We start from the raw sequence: 21415 nt of genomic DNA, 5'->3' as shown, positions 1-21415 counted from the left end.
TAGCCACTTTTTGACGGTATACAACATTAGACAACAATATACAACTTTATACACTTGCTGTAGACAATGTATAAAGTGTATAATATAAGAGGTATTTATACACACTTTTACACTAGTATACAATATTATACGAACTTATATAAGAGGTGTTTATACATAGGAGGGGTTTATACATAATGTATAAGAGGTGTTTATATACACTTCTATACCATACCGTATAAAAGCGTAAAAAAAAAAGGAAGAGGAAACTGAAAAAATAAAGAAGCAACGCCAAAAAAAATAAAATACATCACCTATGTTAATTACAATTAACCACATAAAGGAACAAATAAGTAGAAATTCCATATCATATAAAGATGCAAAGTTGGAAGGAGAACGGAAAAATTGGAGCATCTGGCAGTTTGATAGGGGGCTAGCTCGGGTAATAAAAAATTATGGGCTAAAACGGGTAACTATTTTACCCTAATTGGCATACAATGTTATTAGTTATTTGCTTTAGTACTATTGACTTGTTATTTCACATTGCATGCTGCTTATTTTTCATTTACAGCTGATGGTTTTTTGTGTCAAACATTTGAATAATGTTATGGCATTATATTTATAAATATTTTTTTTTCAAACATCCAATCCATGACATTCTCACAAAAAATGTCTTTTTTATATGTTTTATAATTAATTAAAATTTAATATTATTAATTTGAAAAATATATATCAATTATTTTTTAAAATATTAGTTAAAAATATATGATTATTAATTAATATATTTTAAAGAAACAATGTGTTATTAAATAACTAATTTAATATCATCTATAAAGGCAAATATTTTTAAATATTAATTTTAAATTTTTTATAATTAAATTTTGTTTTAAATTAAACTAACTGTGTAACAACACTTGTGCAACCAAACAGCACGCTTGTAATTACACTGTAATTACGTTATAACAAACAAACAGATCGTTGTAATTACACTACTGTGTAATTACTAGACTGTTTAATTACTACCCTAGTAATTACACCAATTCCAATTACCTGGTGGCTTTCCAAACAGGCCCTTAAGTATGTGTTTGATTGTGTTCCTTTTATTCTTTTTTCCCCAGTCCGAATGCTCTCTTTCATATTTGGTCGGAAAACCTCTCTTTAAGTTCTACGTATCTAAATAAACTTTCAACAATTTGACTACAATCGAGTGTGAATAGAACACAACAAATATTATTCACTCCAGCAAATTGGTAAACCACCTTTTCCTGGAGTTCATCGTTTTCCTTTACTGAAACTGGACGGTTACATATGCATGAGAAAATATTTACATATGCATGCGACTGTAACTTAATTCAACGACAATTTGCAAAAGTCCATGCATTAATATATAAATAAATTAAGTCAATTAAATTTACCTAGACTGACAACATATATAAAGATATTTTTATACTATCAATGTAATTTTAATTTTATTTTTCACCTCGAGTTGGTTGATACAAAGTCCGGGTTGGGGACTGACTATAGGCCGAATATTCCTACAAATACCTCATGGTGCAAGTAAACCTGAAAAATAACAATATAACGCCAACTATAGTTTCGAATCAAGAACAACTCCACGATGGATGAAACAATCTCTTCTTTGACTATTATAAGTTATGTTCGAGTGATGTAGAGAGAAAGGTTAGCTACTTCTTGACCTCATTCTTCTACGTGATCCATATTTGGAATTCCTTTTTCTTTTTTCAACTTTTCCATATATAGCCGGATCCAAATTTCAAATCAAGAGACACATCTTGTTTTTCATTTTCCTCTATTAATTCTTCTTTCCAAATACTCGTTATCGTCTCTGTCATCTTCATCATTTATAGAGTCAAACCTCTATTGCAGCAATTTCCTCTTCCGTGCTATAATAATTAATTGACTTTTTATTGCTCAAACTAGGAACAAAAAGAATGGGCTAATGCATTTAAGGTTGATCTTGATGTTTCATGAGTGAATTATATGCTTATTAATTAAGAGATTTACCTGTAATTACTTAATACATATATATATGATCTGACTGGCTAATTTTTTTTCACAATTCACACCGGACCATCAGTGCATACAATTTAAACTCATGTGATAGAATTGGTAAGAGTATTTGAATAAAGTAAATTTAAATGGACTGAAAATAGATATTGAGAATTCATATAGTAAACTCGAATAACTAACGACATTTCAGACGTAGTTGTTGTGTCGTTAAGGCATGAATAATACTACTACTTGTTAGCATTCTTAAGGTGTAGTAGATACCATTTCCATATAGTTGCTGTATATATATTGCTCAAAAGCCAAACGAATTTTTTGAGTTCAATTAAATTAGAAAACAATTAGTCATAAATCATACTCGATATAGGTTGAGAGAAATCGGAACATAAGTTTTGGACGGAGGAATAATAGTCAAGATACGCTTTGAGCTACATTTAACTTCTTCAATCCTGTCTATTGACCTGGTCAGAGAATCTATTACTAATACTAACTATCAAAAAACATATATACACCATATGCATGAAATAGTTTATAACTTTAATATACACCATATGCATGAAATAATTTATAACTTTAATATACACCATATGCATCTCCCTCTATTTATCTTCTTTAATTTTTGTTTCAGTTTAGTGAAGTTTTGAGGTCGGTTACTCCATAACCATATATACCTAACAAAATGGAAGAAAAAAAAGAGAGAGAGAGAGAGAGAAGACAATGTGATGTCGACTTGATTTTCTTGGCATTATCTACAATCATTAATATTGTACAATATGTATTGCAAATTAATCTCATGATCTTTCTAGAGGATGCAAAATTTATATATAATTCAACCAAAAAGCTATCTATTTTTGGGTTAAAAGACATCACTCTAGACCATGCCATGATGTTTATTAAGTCCTCTGGGATTGAACCAAGTGCACCATATTCATGGCAGCATTTTTCAATTGCAAGGCATTGAAGTTTAATTTATTTTGAGCCCCAGAAATGACAAATTCCTTTGCTCGATTGAAGAAATCATCGCCTTCTTTTACTTGAACTTGTAACCTCTTTGGGCACTTAAGCAAACTAAGATAAGTTCCTAAGTCATGTACACTTGAAGGATTATGCATCTTGAAGAAATCTAACAAGATCTCAACTCCAACATGTGCATAACATGAGCAACTCCAAGGAACCTCATACTTCCCACCCAAAACCCTAAAATGCTCATTTAAAAAAACTATTGAAGTTTTGTAATGGGGTCATTTACATTTGTTATTCTCAAAACTTTTACACCTAACTCTTCACACCTCTCTTTGTCGAATTTCCAACTCTTGGCCCTCCAAAGGAAAAAACGGTCACAGGTACCGTGTGATCAATTTGCAACAACTTGTCCTGATTCAGGCCCAACTCTGCAATGTCATACGCTAGTAAGAGCGCTAATGCACTCCCCATGCTATGTCCTGCCAAAGTTATGCTCATATCCTCCCCTTTATACTTATTTAGTACTCTCCCCACCTCTGATAGTAATTGTTCGCGACAACTTCCAAGGCCAAACTTTTTGCCCTCATTGGAGGTGTACAAACTTAAGAATCCAGCTTCAACCTTAACTTGAGGTCTCGGGTAATGAGGATCAAGACGGTGAGTCAATGAGCTCATCAAATTGGCATCCATTCAAAATACTTTAGTGACCGTTCCCCGAAAAGTAATAAGCACATCTCTCCTCCCAAGTCTCTTTGTTTCTTCATCATTTGATACTGCAATATAACCAATCCATTTTCCACATGATGAGCCTATATTATTGCCACCAATTGAAAAGACATGTATGTCTGGAGTAGCATATATGTATTTTGTCACTTCATAGCCTGATTCACCCAACCCTACTTCACTCAACATCCTCCTCTTTCCATACTTGCAATTTAAGTATCTTCTTGAATTTGGATCAAGATCAAATGCATCATAACAAGCAGCCACAAACTCTCCATATCGGATAATCTCCTCTCGAAGAAGAGAGTCCAATGGATCTACTAAGTTTTCCCAGTTTTTTGACCCTTGAACTTCTCTCCAAATGGAAGCCAATCTCTCAATATTACTACTACTACTACAACAACTACTACTACTACTACTATTACTACAAGTACGATCCATTGTAGTATTAGTACTAGTAACATTCTTCGATATTTCCTTAGTGGATATCACAGTTGGTGATGGTTTGGGACGGATGCGTAGTTGTTGTAATGTCAGAGGTGGTGCACGTAAAACTGATATACCTTCATTTGGTCTTACCATAGATGGCTTACGCAAAAACTCTTCTGAAAATGTAGGAAAGTTCAGATTTGGAATATTTGGTAATCTAAGCATTGTATGAAAAGAAATATTTAAGAGGAAGAACCAGAGAGGGAGTGAGAGCTCTAGATGAATTATAGATAAAGGGTTATATACTAGTATATATGTATCTACTGTGTGTTTATTTGTCATGGACTGTGATGAGAATCGAAAAGTACGTTGTTGAGGTGGGGCTAGGGGGGAAAAAGAAGTAGAAAATAAAGGCATGTTTGGCGAGTAGTTTGACTGAGTAATGAAAAATTCCATATAGTTTAATAAATTAAATGGTCGGTTAGCCTCAAGTTGTGACTATAATTAATTGTTTAATTTTTGCGGCTGCAAATAAAATATGTTTCGAGGAACAAAATGTACAAATACGGTTTTGCTAATTTCCCTTCAAGTGGTTGACTTTAGAGGTGCGTTTGCTACGTGGACAAATTTTAGCGTGTTTATTAATATTTAGTTTCTTTTTCTGCCCTATCTCTATTTCTTTCCTTTTGTAGGAGAAAATACATATTCCATTAGGAAGTCATCGCATGTACCCTAAAAACGAAAATGCCACCATGTATACCACAATCTTATTAATGTAGGACCAATTTGGATTAATTAAACATTGATAAATGAAAAATAGTCCCTAACATAATTATTTTGCTCCGAAACGCTTGATGAATATTAAGTTAGCTATGCTCTGAATATATATTTGATGATGATAACCCAAGTTATTTAATATCTAGTCTAGTTAAAAGTTACGCTTCATTCATTTTTTCTTAAGATTAAGAGGTCTGAATTTGCATATGTTTGAGTATTAAGATATTATATTTAGAATTGTATACTGAATATTTAAGATTGTTTTTGCAACATCCGAATATGAATAGTTATCTATATGTAAAAGTTAATAAATATAGAATTCAAATAAGTTATTAACAAATATGATATTTATAAAATTTACAAATATTGTAATTCTCATGGTGTTATGTAATTTATTTTTAATGAACCACTTTTTTAAAACTGTTCGGCGGTAGTTGTGGTTGACGATGATAGTACGTGGTAAAGTGAAAGCTAGTGATTACCATATTGGTTGTATGAATCAAGGAGGTTGGTGATGGTGGTTATATTGTGGTAGCTGGTAATGAGGCGGTGGACATAAATGATGAGTGTGTGGTGGTGAATTAATGGAGGTGACTAGGTGCATCATTCGTTTGGTAAAATTGGCAATAGAGATGGTTGGCGGCAATGTATAATGGTGAAAGTGTTTGATGGTGCATGGTGATTGTACTTTGGGGGCTATTCGTAGAGATGGTTGGTGGTGGTGATGACCAGTCGCGTCGCAAAGGTGCAATTGATGCCGATGGTAGGATAGTGATGGTCGTTGTGTAGTGGCTTATGTCTGGTGGATACTAATTAATTATAGTAGTAAAGGTAACATTCACATAATATTTTGTGTGAATGTCTTAATAATATTTAAGTATTGTACAAGATTTGAGTGATTCAGACTTATTACGAGCTAATACGTGGTCATTAAAGAAAAAAACAAATTACATTCGATAAGCTAATATTTGAGAGATTCAAATTCAAATTTCTATCAAGTAAAAATAAATAGAACCTTAATTAAAGAATCCTTACTTGTGCTTATTTTAATTCGTGGACCTAGTTTTACCATTATTAAGGAATTGGACGACTTCATTAGTGATTTTGAAGAAGGATTACTCAATGGAATAACATCTTCCGCCCAACCAAGTATAAACATAATTACATAACGGACGAACTCAGGATCTACTATGTTAGGAAAGCCTCACTACGTACTTGAAATTTAGATCTATTACCACTAAGGAGTGTGATGGAATAAATAAGATCTTTGGGTTGATTTTTTAAATAGTCACTCAGCTAATAATTATATTCTCAAAATGTTATCTTTCTTCTTGATTCCAATTGCTTTCAACAAAGAAAGTGACTTTTTCAGATAATAGATAATGCTTGTCTTTAATAAGCCCTGCGCAAATTAAATCCATAGTTGAGCCAAGGAATTTCATGATTATACCAGACAAAAAAAGTACATTATTTTACCCAATTTATAAAAGAAAACATCGAGCAAGTTCAGTGAAACCAATCCACGACCCAAAACAATTTTTCTTCAAAGAAAAAAGAACTCATTACACATATTGAGGGAATGGATTAGCCACTAAGGGGTCGTTTGGTTGGAAACAAGTTATCCCAGGATAACTTATCATGAGATTAGTTATTCCACCACTCCCCCCCCCCCCCCTCTAAAATAATACCACAATCTCGGGATTAGTTAATACTGCGATTTTATACCAACCAAATGTGGGATAAAATCATCTCAAATATAATCTCAAGATTATTTATCTTATCCCTCATGCCAAACGAGCCCTAAGTGACTAAGCACACTGCTTAGTGGTATTCGTTCAAAAAAAATATGGAAGGGACTAGAAAAGAAAAGAAAAGAAAAGAAAAGGAGAACTTACGGAAAATTGGAAATCAAACTACGTACATCTACTGCGTCATAGACTCACAAGTAGCATTAGCCTAATTCATTCCTTTTGCTGTTACACTAGGGTTTACGATTATATTTTTCAAGTATCTTTTATGATATAAATTAAAGAATGTGTTTTCTCTTATTTTTATAATTATTGAAGATTTGTCTTCAATTGCACTTCAGTTATTATAGGCAAAATTAGTTTTGCTTCGTGGATAACGATTTAAATTTGTTAAATTTAACTTCTCACGAATTTTGTCCTCGGATTATTTTTATAATGGTAAAAAAGTTGTGACGATACAAAGTTTTACCAATGCGAGACACTACAAGAAAAATGCAAATTACATGGGGATTTTTTTAGGGATTATATAAGAAAATTCGTAGGTAATTCATTTTCCTGCGGTTTGTCCTGCCAAAAAAAAAATCTGATGGAAAAACCCTCGTGGGTAATTATTACCTGCGGATGTTCAAATCCCCACGTAAGTTTACCTGCGGATGTTAAAATCCCCATGTAAGTTTACCTGGGATTTTAAAATCCCCTAGTAAGTCACGTGGGGATTTTAATCGCCATATAAGTTACTTGCGGATTTTTTTTTTGTTAAAAAGAGAATTGCGAGATTATTTTGACAGAAATTCATAAAAATAGGAAAATGCCTGCGGATTTTCATAGAGAAAATTCCCCATGTAAATTTCTTATTTTTGAAAATATATTAAGATTAGTTTTGCTTCGTTGATAACGATTTAAATTTGTTAAATTTAACTTCTCACGAATTTTGTCCTCAGATTATTTTATAATGGTAAAAAAGTTGTCACGATACAAAGTTTTACCAATGCGAGAATTCTAGAATTCTGTATAGGAGTTTACTCGTTGTATAGTCAACCTGGATGGACCCACCTTTCACTCAAACCACTACATTCATTTTTTTTCTTTCTTTTTTGGGCTCAAAGAAACAAGTATATTCATGTATCTATAAAACATGCTCTATATTTTAACATTCTTCCAAGATTGAGGGAGATGAATCCATAGATTTTACAGACCAACACGAGTTTTAGAAAGTTTTAGATGTAGTCATGATGTTTTTTAAAACTTGTAGTTTCTTTAGAAATGAAACATAACGAACCCAATAATAATTAGTAGAAAAAAAGAAATTCAAGAAAAAGATGTCTTATGCAAATGAATTTAAATGTTCAACTACTAATTACTCCATTTTCATGTAATTTTTTCATCTCGGAAACAACAAAAACTATTGTAATCAGATTCAGTGGTTGAGTTAGAATTGTCATTTTTCATTAAGAAGAAACAAAATATAATGAAATGACAAAATGAATTCGATATCTACTATATACACATAAAAAATAATTTTGACTTTATATATATAATATAATTTTCCAACGAGAGAATTCATGACCCGGCTCAGTCCCTGATCAGATGCATTATACAGCTACAAGTCTTATATTGATTTAATCTTTATGTACAAATTAAAATATATTCTTCACACTATAAAAAAAAGGGTAATTTATGGAGGTTGAAAGTTGCAATTTGCGGAGGTTTTAGCCTCCACAGTTGCTAGAAGAGGTTAAAACCTCCGCGAATTGCAACTTTCAACCTCCGCAAATTACCCATTTTTTTGTAGTGCGATCAATCCCTAGGTTATTGACTTATTCTTTTTTAAGGTAATTTACTTCTATTCAAATTGTAAGAGAGCATGAAATCTCATTTCCTCATCTTTTTTAGTGTTTGATTGCCCATAAATTTGACTTTTAATATCAACTAGTACTATTACTCCACTTTTTAATGTAATTTTTTCATCCCGAAAATAACAAAACTATTGTGATCAGATGTAATTGTTGAGTCAAAGTTTCATTAAGAGATTCGAAGAAAAAGAAATAAACATATGAAGAAGCTAAATGAATTCAACATTTACTTTATATGCATAAAAATAATTTTGACTGTATATATGTAATGTAATTTTTTGACGAAGAGAGTTCATTTCCTGGCTCCACCACTCCGCCCCTGATCAGATGCATTATACACCTACAAGTTTTCTTGATTTAATCTTTATGTACGTACAAATTAAAAAGATACTCCTTTGTAATGACCCAATATTTTTTTATTCTCAAGTGAATTTTAGAGTTGTTCCCTTAATTATAACTTACTAATTTTAACGGGTTTCATATCGGAGGGGTAACTATAGAATATAGTCCACATCATATACTTATATTTATTTATTTTATTGGAAGTATTAGTAGTATATTTATATATATAGTTTGAGATAGTCAGTTAATTAGTGGATAATGGGCCAATATCACATTACATAAATAGAATAATTAAGGACTTAAATATTTTATTTTATTTTTTAAAAGAGAGGAGTGGGCCGAGTCACCCCCAAATCTTGCAGGCCACGTTTAAGAGGTTATTAGGGATTAGAAAAATTTCTGGTATTGAGAAGGAAACATTGTAGCATCAAGAGAAGATTTGGTAACGTCTACTGAGAGGGGGAGAAGTAGAAGTCCCAACTATAGTGTCCAGGTACTATGCTAAATTTATTCCGTAGCTATGTTCATGAATTGAATTAGAATGAGAGTACAGTTACTTATTTATGACATAATGTAAAGAATTTACTATTTGGGGGACACAATGATAATGGGGTAAGTGATTGTGTTTAATAGGCATTGGGAATAGCAATATAACTTTTTTTATAATGGACAACTTTTCAAGATTTTAGTTTCTTTGATTTGCATAAAGAATTCGTTTGGGGCTTCTGCAATATTGTTAGACTAGTTTTATAAATTACAACTCATGGGTTGGTAAAGATTAGAAAGACAGAATTTCTACCATAGTCTGTCGGGAAAGCATTTTTTTAAAACCAGTGCGTTTTTATAACAGGCGAGGGATTGAAGGGATTAGTCAACTAATAGCATGTCAATTTTGGACTTTGAACCCGAGGTGTCTTATAATTATGGGATTAGTTTCTCTTCACTAATTTTGGACTCGTTATTTATGTTTTGAATAGATTGAGGCTATCGAATATATTTGAAGAGATTTTGGCGTTTCAAGAGAGGTTTGTGTACCGCTTATAAGGCAAGTGAGGCTTAAACTCTTAGTTTACTTGCTTTTCATAAAAAGCATATGGTTTGTGTTGTATGTATGCATTTAAACCATTTAGTTCGTGTGAGTGGGCAAGCATGATCTAAATTGGATAATTTCCAAGTTACTAAAGTAATGACCGTATGAGTCCTTTAGTGAAATTTCGCTTAAATAGATACTATTTATATAAATGTAAAGTTTAGAAGTGGTATTGATTGGATGTATGTTCCACTTGTCATATCATCGAGAGGGCATACTTCCACGGGTCCCATTGATGTTCGGTGAGAGATAGATGCTAGAATTTTAAGTAACCCGGATAAGATGGGGATAAATAATGCCCTCTCCGGAAGACGGGGTAAGACATAGACAAATTACGTACTATGTCCCGTGAGCATAGATTCAGATTCAGTGTAGTGCGTCTACTGCTTGTCCGGGTAAGATGGGGGTAAATGATGCCCTCTCCGAAAAACGGGGTAAGACATAGATAAATACGTACTATGTCCCGTGAGCATAGATTCAGACTTAGAGTATTTCATGTTTTGCTTGTTTCTGCTTCATGATTTCGGCCTTTAGCTTCGGTGTTTGTATATATATTTAATATACTTGTCTTGTGTAATTGCTTTTATGCATTATCGAGATTTCAAAGACTTGCCCCGGGGTAAGCCGAGAGTGTCGATGATCTTTGTTGGGTCTTTTAGACTCACGCTTGTTGATGTTGTATATGTGTGTGTGTGGTTAACGGTGACCGGATAGCCGATATTTGATTCATTCGGCTCATTCGGTCCGATTCGGTCGAGGTGAGCCACCATTAGATCATGGCGGCCTCTTCTTCTTTAGTTGACTTAGTAGTATTCCGAGCTACGTCTCGTACCTTTATATTCAGACTAGTAGTTCCATGACTTAGACATTTCATGGGGTTTATAGGCAATACTCAGTATTTATATTTCGCTTCCGCACTTTTCTTTATATTATGAGACTTTGCATATTATTCATTTTATTCGTTAATTTTCGCATGATTTGCTTAGAGGGTTCGCCTTATGGGTAGAAGCTCGTCAGGTGCCCGGTCACGGCCTGAGTGTCAGATTTGGGTCATGACAAACTTGGTATCAGAGCACTAGGTTTCAATTTCCTTGGAGTCATGGAACGATGCCTGGTAGAGCCTTGTATATCGGTACGGAGACGTCTGTACTTATCTTCGAGGGGCTGCTCGGGTATTTTAGGAAAAATTTCCCTTCTTTCTAATTCTTATCGTGCTATTAAAGTTGAATAAGGAATGAACCCTTTTTCTTGTTTGGAACAGATGACTAGGACTCGATCTTCTGCATCTGCGGGGCGAGGGGGTGCACCAGTAGCACGGGGGAGAGCGGGTCACGAGGACGGCTCCCGGCACGACAGTCGTTATGCCTAGAGGTAGACCCCAGGTGCCGGTGGAGGCACCACCCGAGCTTCCGACAGAGGAGGATGTCATGGACATACCAGCAGCAGCCCCAGTAGAGGGAGTTACAGTTTCAGTACCACCAGAGCTATTGGTCAGGATGGTTTCAGTTATGGAGGCTATTGTTCCTCGTCTAGGTGGGGTTATGCCTCCAGCTACTTCTCGACTCGGGAGGGTGTGGGTGGTCGGACACCGGCCACTCTTACAACAGAGCAACGGGTTGCGCAGATTTTCGTACACCACCTTTGGTTTAGCTCCACCACCAGCTGAGGTGGTAACACAGCCAGCAGTTCATCCAGGGGGTGCAACTTTGGTTACTGGTAGGAGGGCAAGTGCTACAGATGAGCTTAGAGCTTTCATGGGTTTTGGACCACCAAGCTTCGATGCGACCCCTACGTCGGTGGGTCCCCAGAGGTTCATAGACAGGTGTGAGAAGATTTTGATGACACAGGGTATCTTACACACTCACGGGGTTGACTTCACAGTTTTCCAGCTTTCTGGATTGGCAGAGTCATGGTGGACTACTTTGAGTAATAACAGGCGTGCGGGTTCGCCCCACTTACTTGGGCCCGTTCGTGACACTTTTTATGGACGGTGTTCCTTCCTCACTAGTCGGCGGGATGCTTTGCGCGATCAGTTTGAAAAGCCGTCGAACGACATGGTGACCGTGGCACGGTATGATGCAGAGTTCACCAGGTTGTCTCGTTATGGTCTTGAGATCATTCTTACTGAGGAGGATCGGGTCAGGAGATTTGTGAATGGGTTGATAAGGTCCCACCGTACAACCTTGGCTATTGAGGTACGGAGGTCTACCTATGATCAAGTTCTAGATAGTGCTATGCGTCGAGAGGGATACTATCTAGAGGACAAGACTGAGCGAGAAGGGAAGAAATCGCATACATCACTGGTATCCAGTTTGGCTCCGTACGGGAGTAGGGGTGTTCGGGGTAGGGGTCATCTAGACCTCTCGGTCGGCTTCACATAATCATTCTCAGGACTCACCTAGTTCTCGGTCCCGGCCGGCGGGGGAGGAGAATAAACGGCACCGAGTCGTAGTTCTTTCGGAAACCGGGGCTTATCTTTGTTCTTCTTGTGGGAAGAACCATTCAGGCAGGTGTATGAGAGGTTTCACTGGATGCTATACTTGTGGAGAGCAGGGTCATTTGTCTTTTGCATGTCCTAGAGTTATAGGCGCGAGCGTGGCGGCCCGGCGGGGTGCCATTGCGGCCGGTTGACACCCCAATTTTGTCCCTCCTTTATTTAATTTACTCGGGCTTCTAAATTTCGACAAGCTAAATACCTTATTTTTCATTACTACTACTATTAATATCTCAACTCTTATTTTCAACCATTATGAGCATTACTTTATCACAAATTTTAAACGGTTAGTCATCGTTTCATTTTCGGGTTCGAACTCGTTAAATTAATTACAAGACAACATTTTGATAAAACCTTATTAACTACTAATTATCTTCGCATAATATATATTGTATTAGTTATCAAATTAGAAGCCCGAAAGAAGTTAATTAAAGGAAGAAATGGCCATGGAAATTGACAAATTAAGCCAAATCGATCCCATATATTTAAAACTACCAGCCCATTTCTCAATTACCCGACCAACCCAACACCTCTCAACACCGACCCGGCCCATTTTTAAAACCTAAATCCCTATCTCTCTCTCTTTTCCTCAGTTTCCCTCTCTCTCTCCCTGCACGCCGCATCTCCCTCCTCTCTCATACGCTCCCTCCTTTGTCTTTCTCATCTCTCTCTTTTGTCTATTTTTCAACCAAAACACAGTTCCCTTTCAACCATGGCAATTCAAACAATGCCATTTTCGTGCAAACACTGTCTCTTTCCTCTTCCAAGCAAGAAACCACCTTTGTTTTCAACCATGTAGCGGACACATGTTGCCCTACTTTCACAAAAATTGTCCTTCTCGTCTTCAACGTTTGAGTCAACACAAGACGACGAAGATTTTCTTTCTTTATCCGAAATTTGCGGATACAAAGCGAGAAGTTTTCAGATTCAACGGAGGGTTTTGGATTCATTTTCGATTTTTCAACCCGTGACACCCTTCAAATCCCGCCCAAAAATTTGAAAACAAAAACCTTAGTCATTTTTATCACCTATATATACAGCCTTAAGCCATAGCCGAAAGGGGGATTTTTTTGGGTCGGGAGAATACTCTAAATTTGGTGCCACTTTATCCCTTAACATTTCTGATAAAAGCATTTTCTGGGTTTTTGATTTTGAGACTCTTGTTCTCGAATCGTTTGTCGAATTCGAGCGTAGATTCGAGACCTTCGACTACCCCGTTCACTGCACACGCAAAAGGTAACACTTGATACGTTTATTGTTTTCAGTCTTTAGCCGCTGCTTTAGTTATTTAACCATGTAGTTCCCTGGTCATCATGTTGTCTGTTCGATGTTTGGATGCTGTTAGGGTAGGTTGATAATTGCTGAAATGAATTTAAAAGATGTATCGTAATTTGGATGTTTAGACTGAACTTCAAGACTTAGAACCGATTTAGAGTCGAATATACATAGGATATACAATGGGATACCAAGGTAAAAAGAATTCGATATACACTTGATATACATACCACAGTATGTATATTGTGTTTAGACCGAAATGTATTATGCATTATCTCACTATTAGCTCGGTCTTGCAAGAATGGTTAATCTCAGTCTGCCACCTAACATGTTTAGCTTATTGTCTTAGTTTGATTATTAGATTAGCCTTGCTGTGTTTTCTAGTCTAATCTGAGTTCTGCTTCATAATTGTTATTATATGTGTAAATCGGTTCATTTTCTTGGTATTGTTTGGTTTAGTCTAAACCTATCCATACTTAATTTAGCTAGTCTGCGAGCTCATTCGGGTTTCCTCCTGTTTAGCGTACCGGTAGTCTCGTTGAGCATGTGCAAATACTTATCCCCGATTGTTCAGCCGTTTGCATTTAAATCTTTGTTTAGCTTGGTTAAATGTAGTCGAATATGGTTTATCAAGCCGGCATGAATCAGTAGAATGACTACGTGTTTAGGCACAAGATAACCTGTTCATTAATCTCACTTGTCAATGAATTAATGGAACTCTGAATTCTATAGCTTAGAACCTTGCATGCTGCTGTTCGTTACAACATGGTGTGATTCCTCCCTTCACGTTGTCATTTAGCTATGTAGTATGGCTTGTTAGTTTGGTACCTAGTTTCCAGTTTGTTTGGATTTATCAAAGCTTTATTATGTCGTATGCCTCCATGTCCATTCCAAAATCCCTTCCCCGACGATGCACCGCAAAGAGTGTTTCATTGTTTAAGTAGACAATCTCGAAGGATATTCAAATGTGCTTGAGCATCTCATATCCCCTCCTAATTAACGAAGACCAATGTCCTTTGTTTTGTTGAGTTTATGACTGGAAATGCGACCAATAGATCGCTATAGTCCTTTATCAATTCCAGAAGCCATTTTCTGTCTTGCTTATATTCGCAGGTCAGGTGATTTTAGCCGCTCTATTTTTTGCTTTGAACAAGAAGCAGTTTTTCACCGCCCTTTTTAAACTGAGTTTCGGCTATGATCTTAGTTAAATTTCAGTTTGCATTCTGAGCTGAGTGATTATTGTGTTAGCTGCTGAAAGCATTGATTTTAAATCCACTTGGATGCTGCAAGTTTGCAGCGGGTGTGTGCTGTGCTCGTCCCAATCATGCGTAATTGTGCGGTGTCTTCCTTGGGGTTTATTTGTGGCTATGAATTGAATACTCATGTTTACTTTATTTTGTTTACTAGCTTTTGGTGTTATAAAATGATTTACGTCACTATCCTAACTCTTCATCATTTCTTTCTTTGTTTGACATGTACACCGGAGCCGAAGAGTTTCATTTTGAGACTCGACGACACCTCATACGGAGCCCGCATGTCATCCATCATCGACGCTCCCTTACATTGCCCAAGCAACATATTGAAGAGCATTCCTATAACTTGTGAAAGTCGAAGTTACTTTCATCACTTTTTTTCGTTGTCATCTTTGCTTATACGTCGGTGTGATTGAGATTGCCATGTGATTAATCTTTATGTGTCTTGTATGTCTGACTTCGGAACATGACTAACTGTTTGAGACCTAAGATATTATAATTTATCACCAAGTTTCATCTAAGGCTTGCTTTAGTCAACAACAGGCTAGTTACTATTTTACATGGGATATAATATTTAGGTATAAGGAATTGAGCATGCAAATAGTTATTTATGTTGTTACGAACTTTATCCTTTAGGCGGGAATTCGGGTAAATGTTTTCGTTAAAAGCGTATTGCATAAAGCGGTATCACTTTCTCACTTTGGGTCTAACTTCCTTTGAATATAAACGATTTCTCGAGGTCACTAATTCAAGGCTATACTTTTTATTAAAACAAATAAGTTGTTAAAATTCAAAAAAGGTGCAGACGTTATTTGCAAAGATTCTGCCCATATGTCTTTTGTAAAATAGCCTTTCCTTAAAATTATTTATAAAACTTTATCTTTAAAGGCATTATTATACTTCCATCTATAACTTTAGCGATACCTACAAAGCTATTTTCTTTTCTATAATATTATATTTACACTTAGCCTAATTAAATTTAAGTCCGGTCGGATTAACCATCATTAGTGGAACTTAGAGGATGCCTAACACCTTCCCTCTAGGTTAGTTGAACCCTTACTCAGAATTTTGGTTTCGTAGACTTTAAATCAACTTTAGATAATTACTTTAATTAACCTTAGGTGCCCTAATTCACCGTAAATAATTAGGTGGCGACTTCTTTAACTTTAAATAACCCCGAATTACCGGATGTTATAAACTATTTTGACCTGTTAAAATAGGGTATGACAAATAAGCCCTACCTATAGTCGTTAGTTCCGGCCTAGAGTAGCGGTACCAGAGTGGTCGTGGAGCGGCTAGACGAGTGGTACTCAAGGTGCACAAGCGTAGGTGGACGACCGTTCTTTCGCTTTGGACGATGACAGATGTTGATGCATGTGATGCGGTAGTCACGGGTATTCTGCGGTTTGTTCTCATCCAAAGATTTACATTGATGGATCCGGATCCACTTATTCTTATGTGTCCCCATTCTATGCCGCTTGTTTGGAGCGGGTACTCGATTACATAGATGCGCCTTTTCTAGTATCTACCCAGCTTCGGGGAGTCTATAGTGGTAGATCGAGTATATCGTGATTGTATAGTATCTATTCGAGTACGAGACCTTGGTGAATCTTCACTAGCTTCGTATGGTCGGGTTTTGATGTCATCGTGGGTATGGATTGGTTAGGGACTGTTATGCTACACTTGATTGTCGTAACAAGCTAGTTAGATTTGATATACCCTGGAGAGCCGAGATTAGAGGAAAGGTACCACAGCCTCCCGGAGAAGCGGATCATTTCTTATTTCGGGGCCCGCAAGTTGATTAGCCGGTGGTCGTCAGGATTCATAGCCATGGTTCGGGATACTCGGAAATTTCGAGACGCCGACTATAGACAGCATTCCGATTGTACGGGACTATCTAATGTATTTCCTGAGGATTTTCCAGGATTGCTTCCTACTCGGGAGATTGAGTCTTGCTTAAATACATTACCGAAGACTCAGCCCATTTCTATTCCGCTGTATCGTATGGCACCTGCTGAGTTAAGAGAGCTGAAGGAACAAATTCAGGATTTACTTGATAAGGGCTTCATCAGGCCCAGTGTGTCACCTTGGGGTGCTCCAGTATTATTTGTGAAGAAGAAGGATGGTTCTATGCGAATGTGCATTGACTACAGGCAATTGAACAAAGTCACCATCAAGAACAAGTATCCACTTTACCTCGTATAGATGATTTATTTGATCGGCTTCACGGTGCGATCTTGTTTTTCCAAGATTGACTTGAGATCGGGTTACCATCGGTTGAGGATCGAAAGAGTACATCTCTAAGACAAGCATTTCGGACTCGTTATGGCCATTATGAGTTTTTGGTCATGTCATTTGGGCTTACTAACGCCCGGCTTAACATTTATGGATCTTATGAATCGAGTGTTCAAGCCTTTTCTCGACACTTTTGTTATAGTATTCATTGATGACATATTGATCTACTCCGTAGCCGGTTGGAGCATGAGGGTCATTTTGAGGGCGGTGTTAGAGAAGTTACAGAACACAAGCTTTATGCCAAATTATCGAAGTGTGAGTTCTAGTTAGATACGGTGGCGTTTTTTAGGTCACGTGGTTTCTAAGGATGGTATTCTAGAGGCGATCAATGAAGATTGATGCGGTACGGTAGTGGCCTAGACCTACCCTGCGAGATCGGGGTTTCTGGGCTTAGCGGTTATTACGGACGGTTCGTGGCGGGGATTTTCGGTCATAGGCACACAGTTGACCGGATTGACACGGAAGGATGTCCGGTTCAAGTGGACGGAGGAGTGTGAGTTGAGCTTTCGAAAGCTCGAGACGGCTTTGACTTCGGTTGCGGTATTGCTTTGCCCCTCTTGGGGAAGGAGGCTATTCGGTGTATTGTGATGCCTCGAGTGGGTTTAGGTTGTGTTCGATGCGAGAGAGGCAAGGTGATTGCATATGCCTCTGAGACGGCTTAAGAATCACGAGAAGAACTACCGGAAAGCTCATGATTTAGAGCTAGCGGCGGTGGTCTTTGCCTTAAAGTTGTGGCGGCATTATTTGTATGGCGAACCATGTGAGATATTTACGGATCACAAGAGTCTTTGATATATCTTTAAGCGAGAAAGATTTGAATTTGAGGCGACGGAGATGGCTTGAGTTACTAAAGGATTATGATATGACAATTTTGTACCACTAGGGAAAGCTAATGTAGTGGCAGATGCTTTGAGTAGGAAGTCAATGGGTAGTTTGGCTTCTATTTCAGCCTCAATCAGACCTTTAGCTATAGATTTTCAGCGGTTGGCCAATAGTGGTGTTAGACTTGACGCCACGCCTGGTGGAAGGATACTTGTTTGCATAGTTGCACAGTCTTCTTTGATTGAGCAGGTCAAAGCCGGTTCGAGGATCGCCGGTTGCTTAAGCTCGAAAAGAGCAAGTGGAGCGAGGACGGACAAGAGAGCGACTATTGACTCGATGGAGTATTATGGCATAATGGCAGGTTATGTGTACCAGATGTAGGAAACCTGAGGCAGACTATTATGGAAGAAGCTCATAGTTCTCGCTATTCCATACATCCGGGAGCTACAAAGATGTATCAAGACTTGAAGAAACATTTCTGGTGGATGAGGATGAAGAGAAACATATCTGATTATGTGGCTCGTTGTTTGAATTGCCAACAGGTTAAGTATGAGCATCAGAAACCTGGAGGGTTAGCTCAGAATCTGGTTATTCCCGAGTGGAAGTGGGAGAGATCCAACCCCATAGGCCGTGACTAGTGCCGTCCCCGGGCACCCAAACACGCTATCAAAACGCTATCACAAATTATATCAATCGTCAAGTATATAACGAGCGAGCCGACAGACGTGGTTCCAACTTATATAATTTCCGAGAAAAATTTCGGCGAGTTTCCTTTGTTTTCTTGACTATCCATAATAACCTGCACGCGAAAGAAAATACCCACAAAAGGCCACACGGGGACAACGAGCAACATATATACATATGCGGGCCGACAAGGCCGCATAATAATGGAATCGCCCAAACACAACATATACAAACCGATTTGTACGGAAGTAGGCACAACCCACAAACATGTCCACGGACCTCTAAACGGACGAGACGAGAATCATATGACGGGACGGGGCCGCCGTACCCGTGAACAAATATATACAAATGCAACGGACGAATATATACCAAAAATATAAGCTCGGAATGAGAGAAGCACTCAAATAGCGAGAGAGGGTGTCCTAAACGGATGGATCACCAAGCGTGTGCGTACGTATGCACAACGGGCATGAAACGCGGCCCCGAAGAGAGGGGTCGATCGAAATATGTCTTGAGTATGCAAAGCGAGAAAATGTAGTATACAAATACCGAGTCACAATCGAAATAGAGGTACGGAAAGTAAATGCATTTCCAAAATATCAAGCTGTTACTTCAAAATATAAATCATGCATAGGGCACGGGAAATATGGTCGCCCGCCGTCGATGGCGCCATAACACGGCATAACACTAGAAAGTTTCAAATCTCGAATCTCGAGTCACATATCATACACAAGCATATCGCCATACACAACATCACACCCAATATAAGTGGAACCCGGCCCTCGAAGCGGAACTCGGTGAACCATGAACACAAGATAACACCGCAGTATATCATAGTGCGCACGACCACGAAACCAGAAGCTCGGGGAACCGTGAACGATATCATAGTAGGCACGAGCGGAGTAGTGAGGAATCATATGCATAAAATCATAATCAAAATCCAAAAGATAAGTAAAATAGTCATAATTGAAATCGGAATACTAATTACAACATTTTCTTTCCAAAGTTATCGAAATTACATAAAGGGCGTCGCGGGACCCACAGACGAGTATAGACTATAGACCGGGCCCGCTTATGGAAAACATACTCATTCTATATCATACAAACTCCTACGAAAATTTCAAAGCAATCCAGAGCTTTTCCGAGAAAGTTATGAGCGTTTGAACTTTTGGGATCGCTAAAGAATAAGCTTTAAAACCAAAAATCAGCTTTCATGCGAAATCTTTACAAATTATGAATTCCAAGGATATAAGGATCAATGTTATGGCATATGAGTACAAGAATACCAAGGAAACACGTATGCGAATCATAGACAAGCTCGGATTGCGAGAATAGAGTTTCTAGAGGCTCGTATCATAGCCTACTTTAACTAAGGCATGCCAAAAGAAAGGTTACTTTACATACCTCAAACGCTCTCCAATATGATCCAAACTCAAGCTAAATCCAACCTATGATTCGGGCTGCCCAATGTCTACAAACAAGCCATAAAATGCCAAACATTAGCTAATGACCTTTTGGCCTTAAATTCCAAATACGCACTTAATTCTACGAATTTGGGCGGCATTTCCCCAATAAATAGGCCACCCCGAGAATTTAACTCGGCCAAAACAATCAACGACAACAACAATAACCATCCTAGCAACATCAACAACCAATCCAGAAAACAATACAACAATAATAGCTTTCTTTTCCATCATTCGACAATATTCATGAATTCGATTAAACGGCTTACCTTCAAGCCAAGATCGACGCTTGTACATTCACATACTAACCCGAACCCATACCAACAATATTTAAAGACATCCTAAACAATTCATACAATATTTCCAACAATCCAAATTTTTCTCCAACTTGGCCCGAATTCAGCCCTCAACCCGAGACACCCCTATAACTTTTTCTTCATTTTCAAATCATGATTTGTATCCACAAATCACATTCTAACAATGCTATTTTCATCAACATACAAATTACTTTAAATATACCAAAATCTCCAATTCAGTCCGCAACAACCACAATATCAATTTGAGTCATGAAACATTCATTTCCAACATAAAATTCATAGCGACGACGATTAAAACATTAAGCGACGTTCATTCGTTCATTGTCATATAATGTGACCCATTTCGACCAACACTACACATATACGTATATGGATGATTTTTCAATTGTTCTTCACCTTACAATGCTCATAATAAATTTACTAGGCATTAATTCATAGTCTCAACACAACACAACACAACATAACACAACACACGCCATACCCGCACTGCCTCACACCACTTACACAATTCACTTCCAACATTCCATAATTCATGATTTTCCTCCATTATAATATACTACGACAAGCATACAACCTTCATAACACAAAAACAAGATCAAAACTTACCTTTCTTTCTTCAATTTCCAAATAGCCTAGGGTTTCCCAAGATGACAAATAATGGGTTGATCGCTCCAACGTCGCTTCCACGCTACTTAGGGACCTCAAAATAGTGGGTTTACATCAACAAAATAATTTTAGAAGGACAAGAAATGGGAGTGGAATTTCCCTATGGCTGGCCGAGAGCCTCTAATGGGGGTTTTCAACTTCCCCTTTTTTTTTCTAAGTGTTAAAATGAGAGAGAATGACTAGTGGTCATATTTTTAAGTTAGCAAGACTTGGT

General features: G+C 37.3%; 1 pseudogene; it reads right to left on the bottom strand.

Annotated features, from left to right (window-relative positions):
• Positions 1 to 2900: 2900 nt before the first annotated feature.
• LOC132060613 (galactolipase DONGLE, chloroplastic-like) lies at positions 2901 to 4347 on the bottom strand (annotated as a pseudogene).
• Positions 4348 to 21415: the final 17068 nt, after the last annotated feature.

This window comes from Lycium ferocissimum, chromosome 1, assembly GCF_029784015.1.
Source record: "Lycium ferocissimum isolate CSIRO_LF1 chromosome 1, AGI_CSIRO_Lferr_CH_V1, whole genome shotgun sequence".
NCBI lineage: Eukaryota > Viridiplantae > Streptophyta > Magnoliopsida > Solanales > Solanaceae > Lycium > Lycium ferocissimum.
The sequence above is the reverse complement of the archived record's forward strand: the minus strand, read 5'-3'. Positions and strand labels throughout refer to the sequence as shown.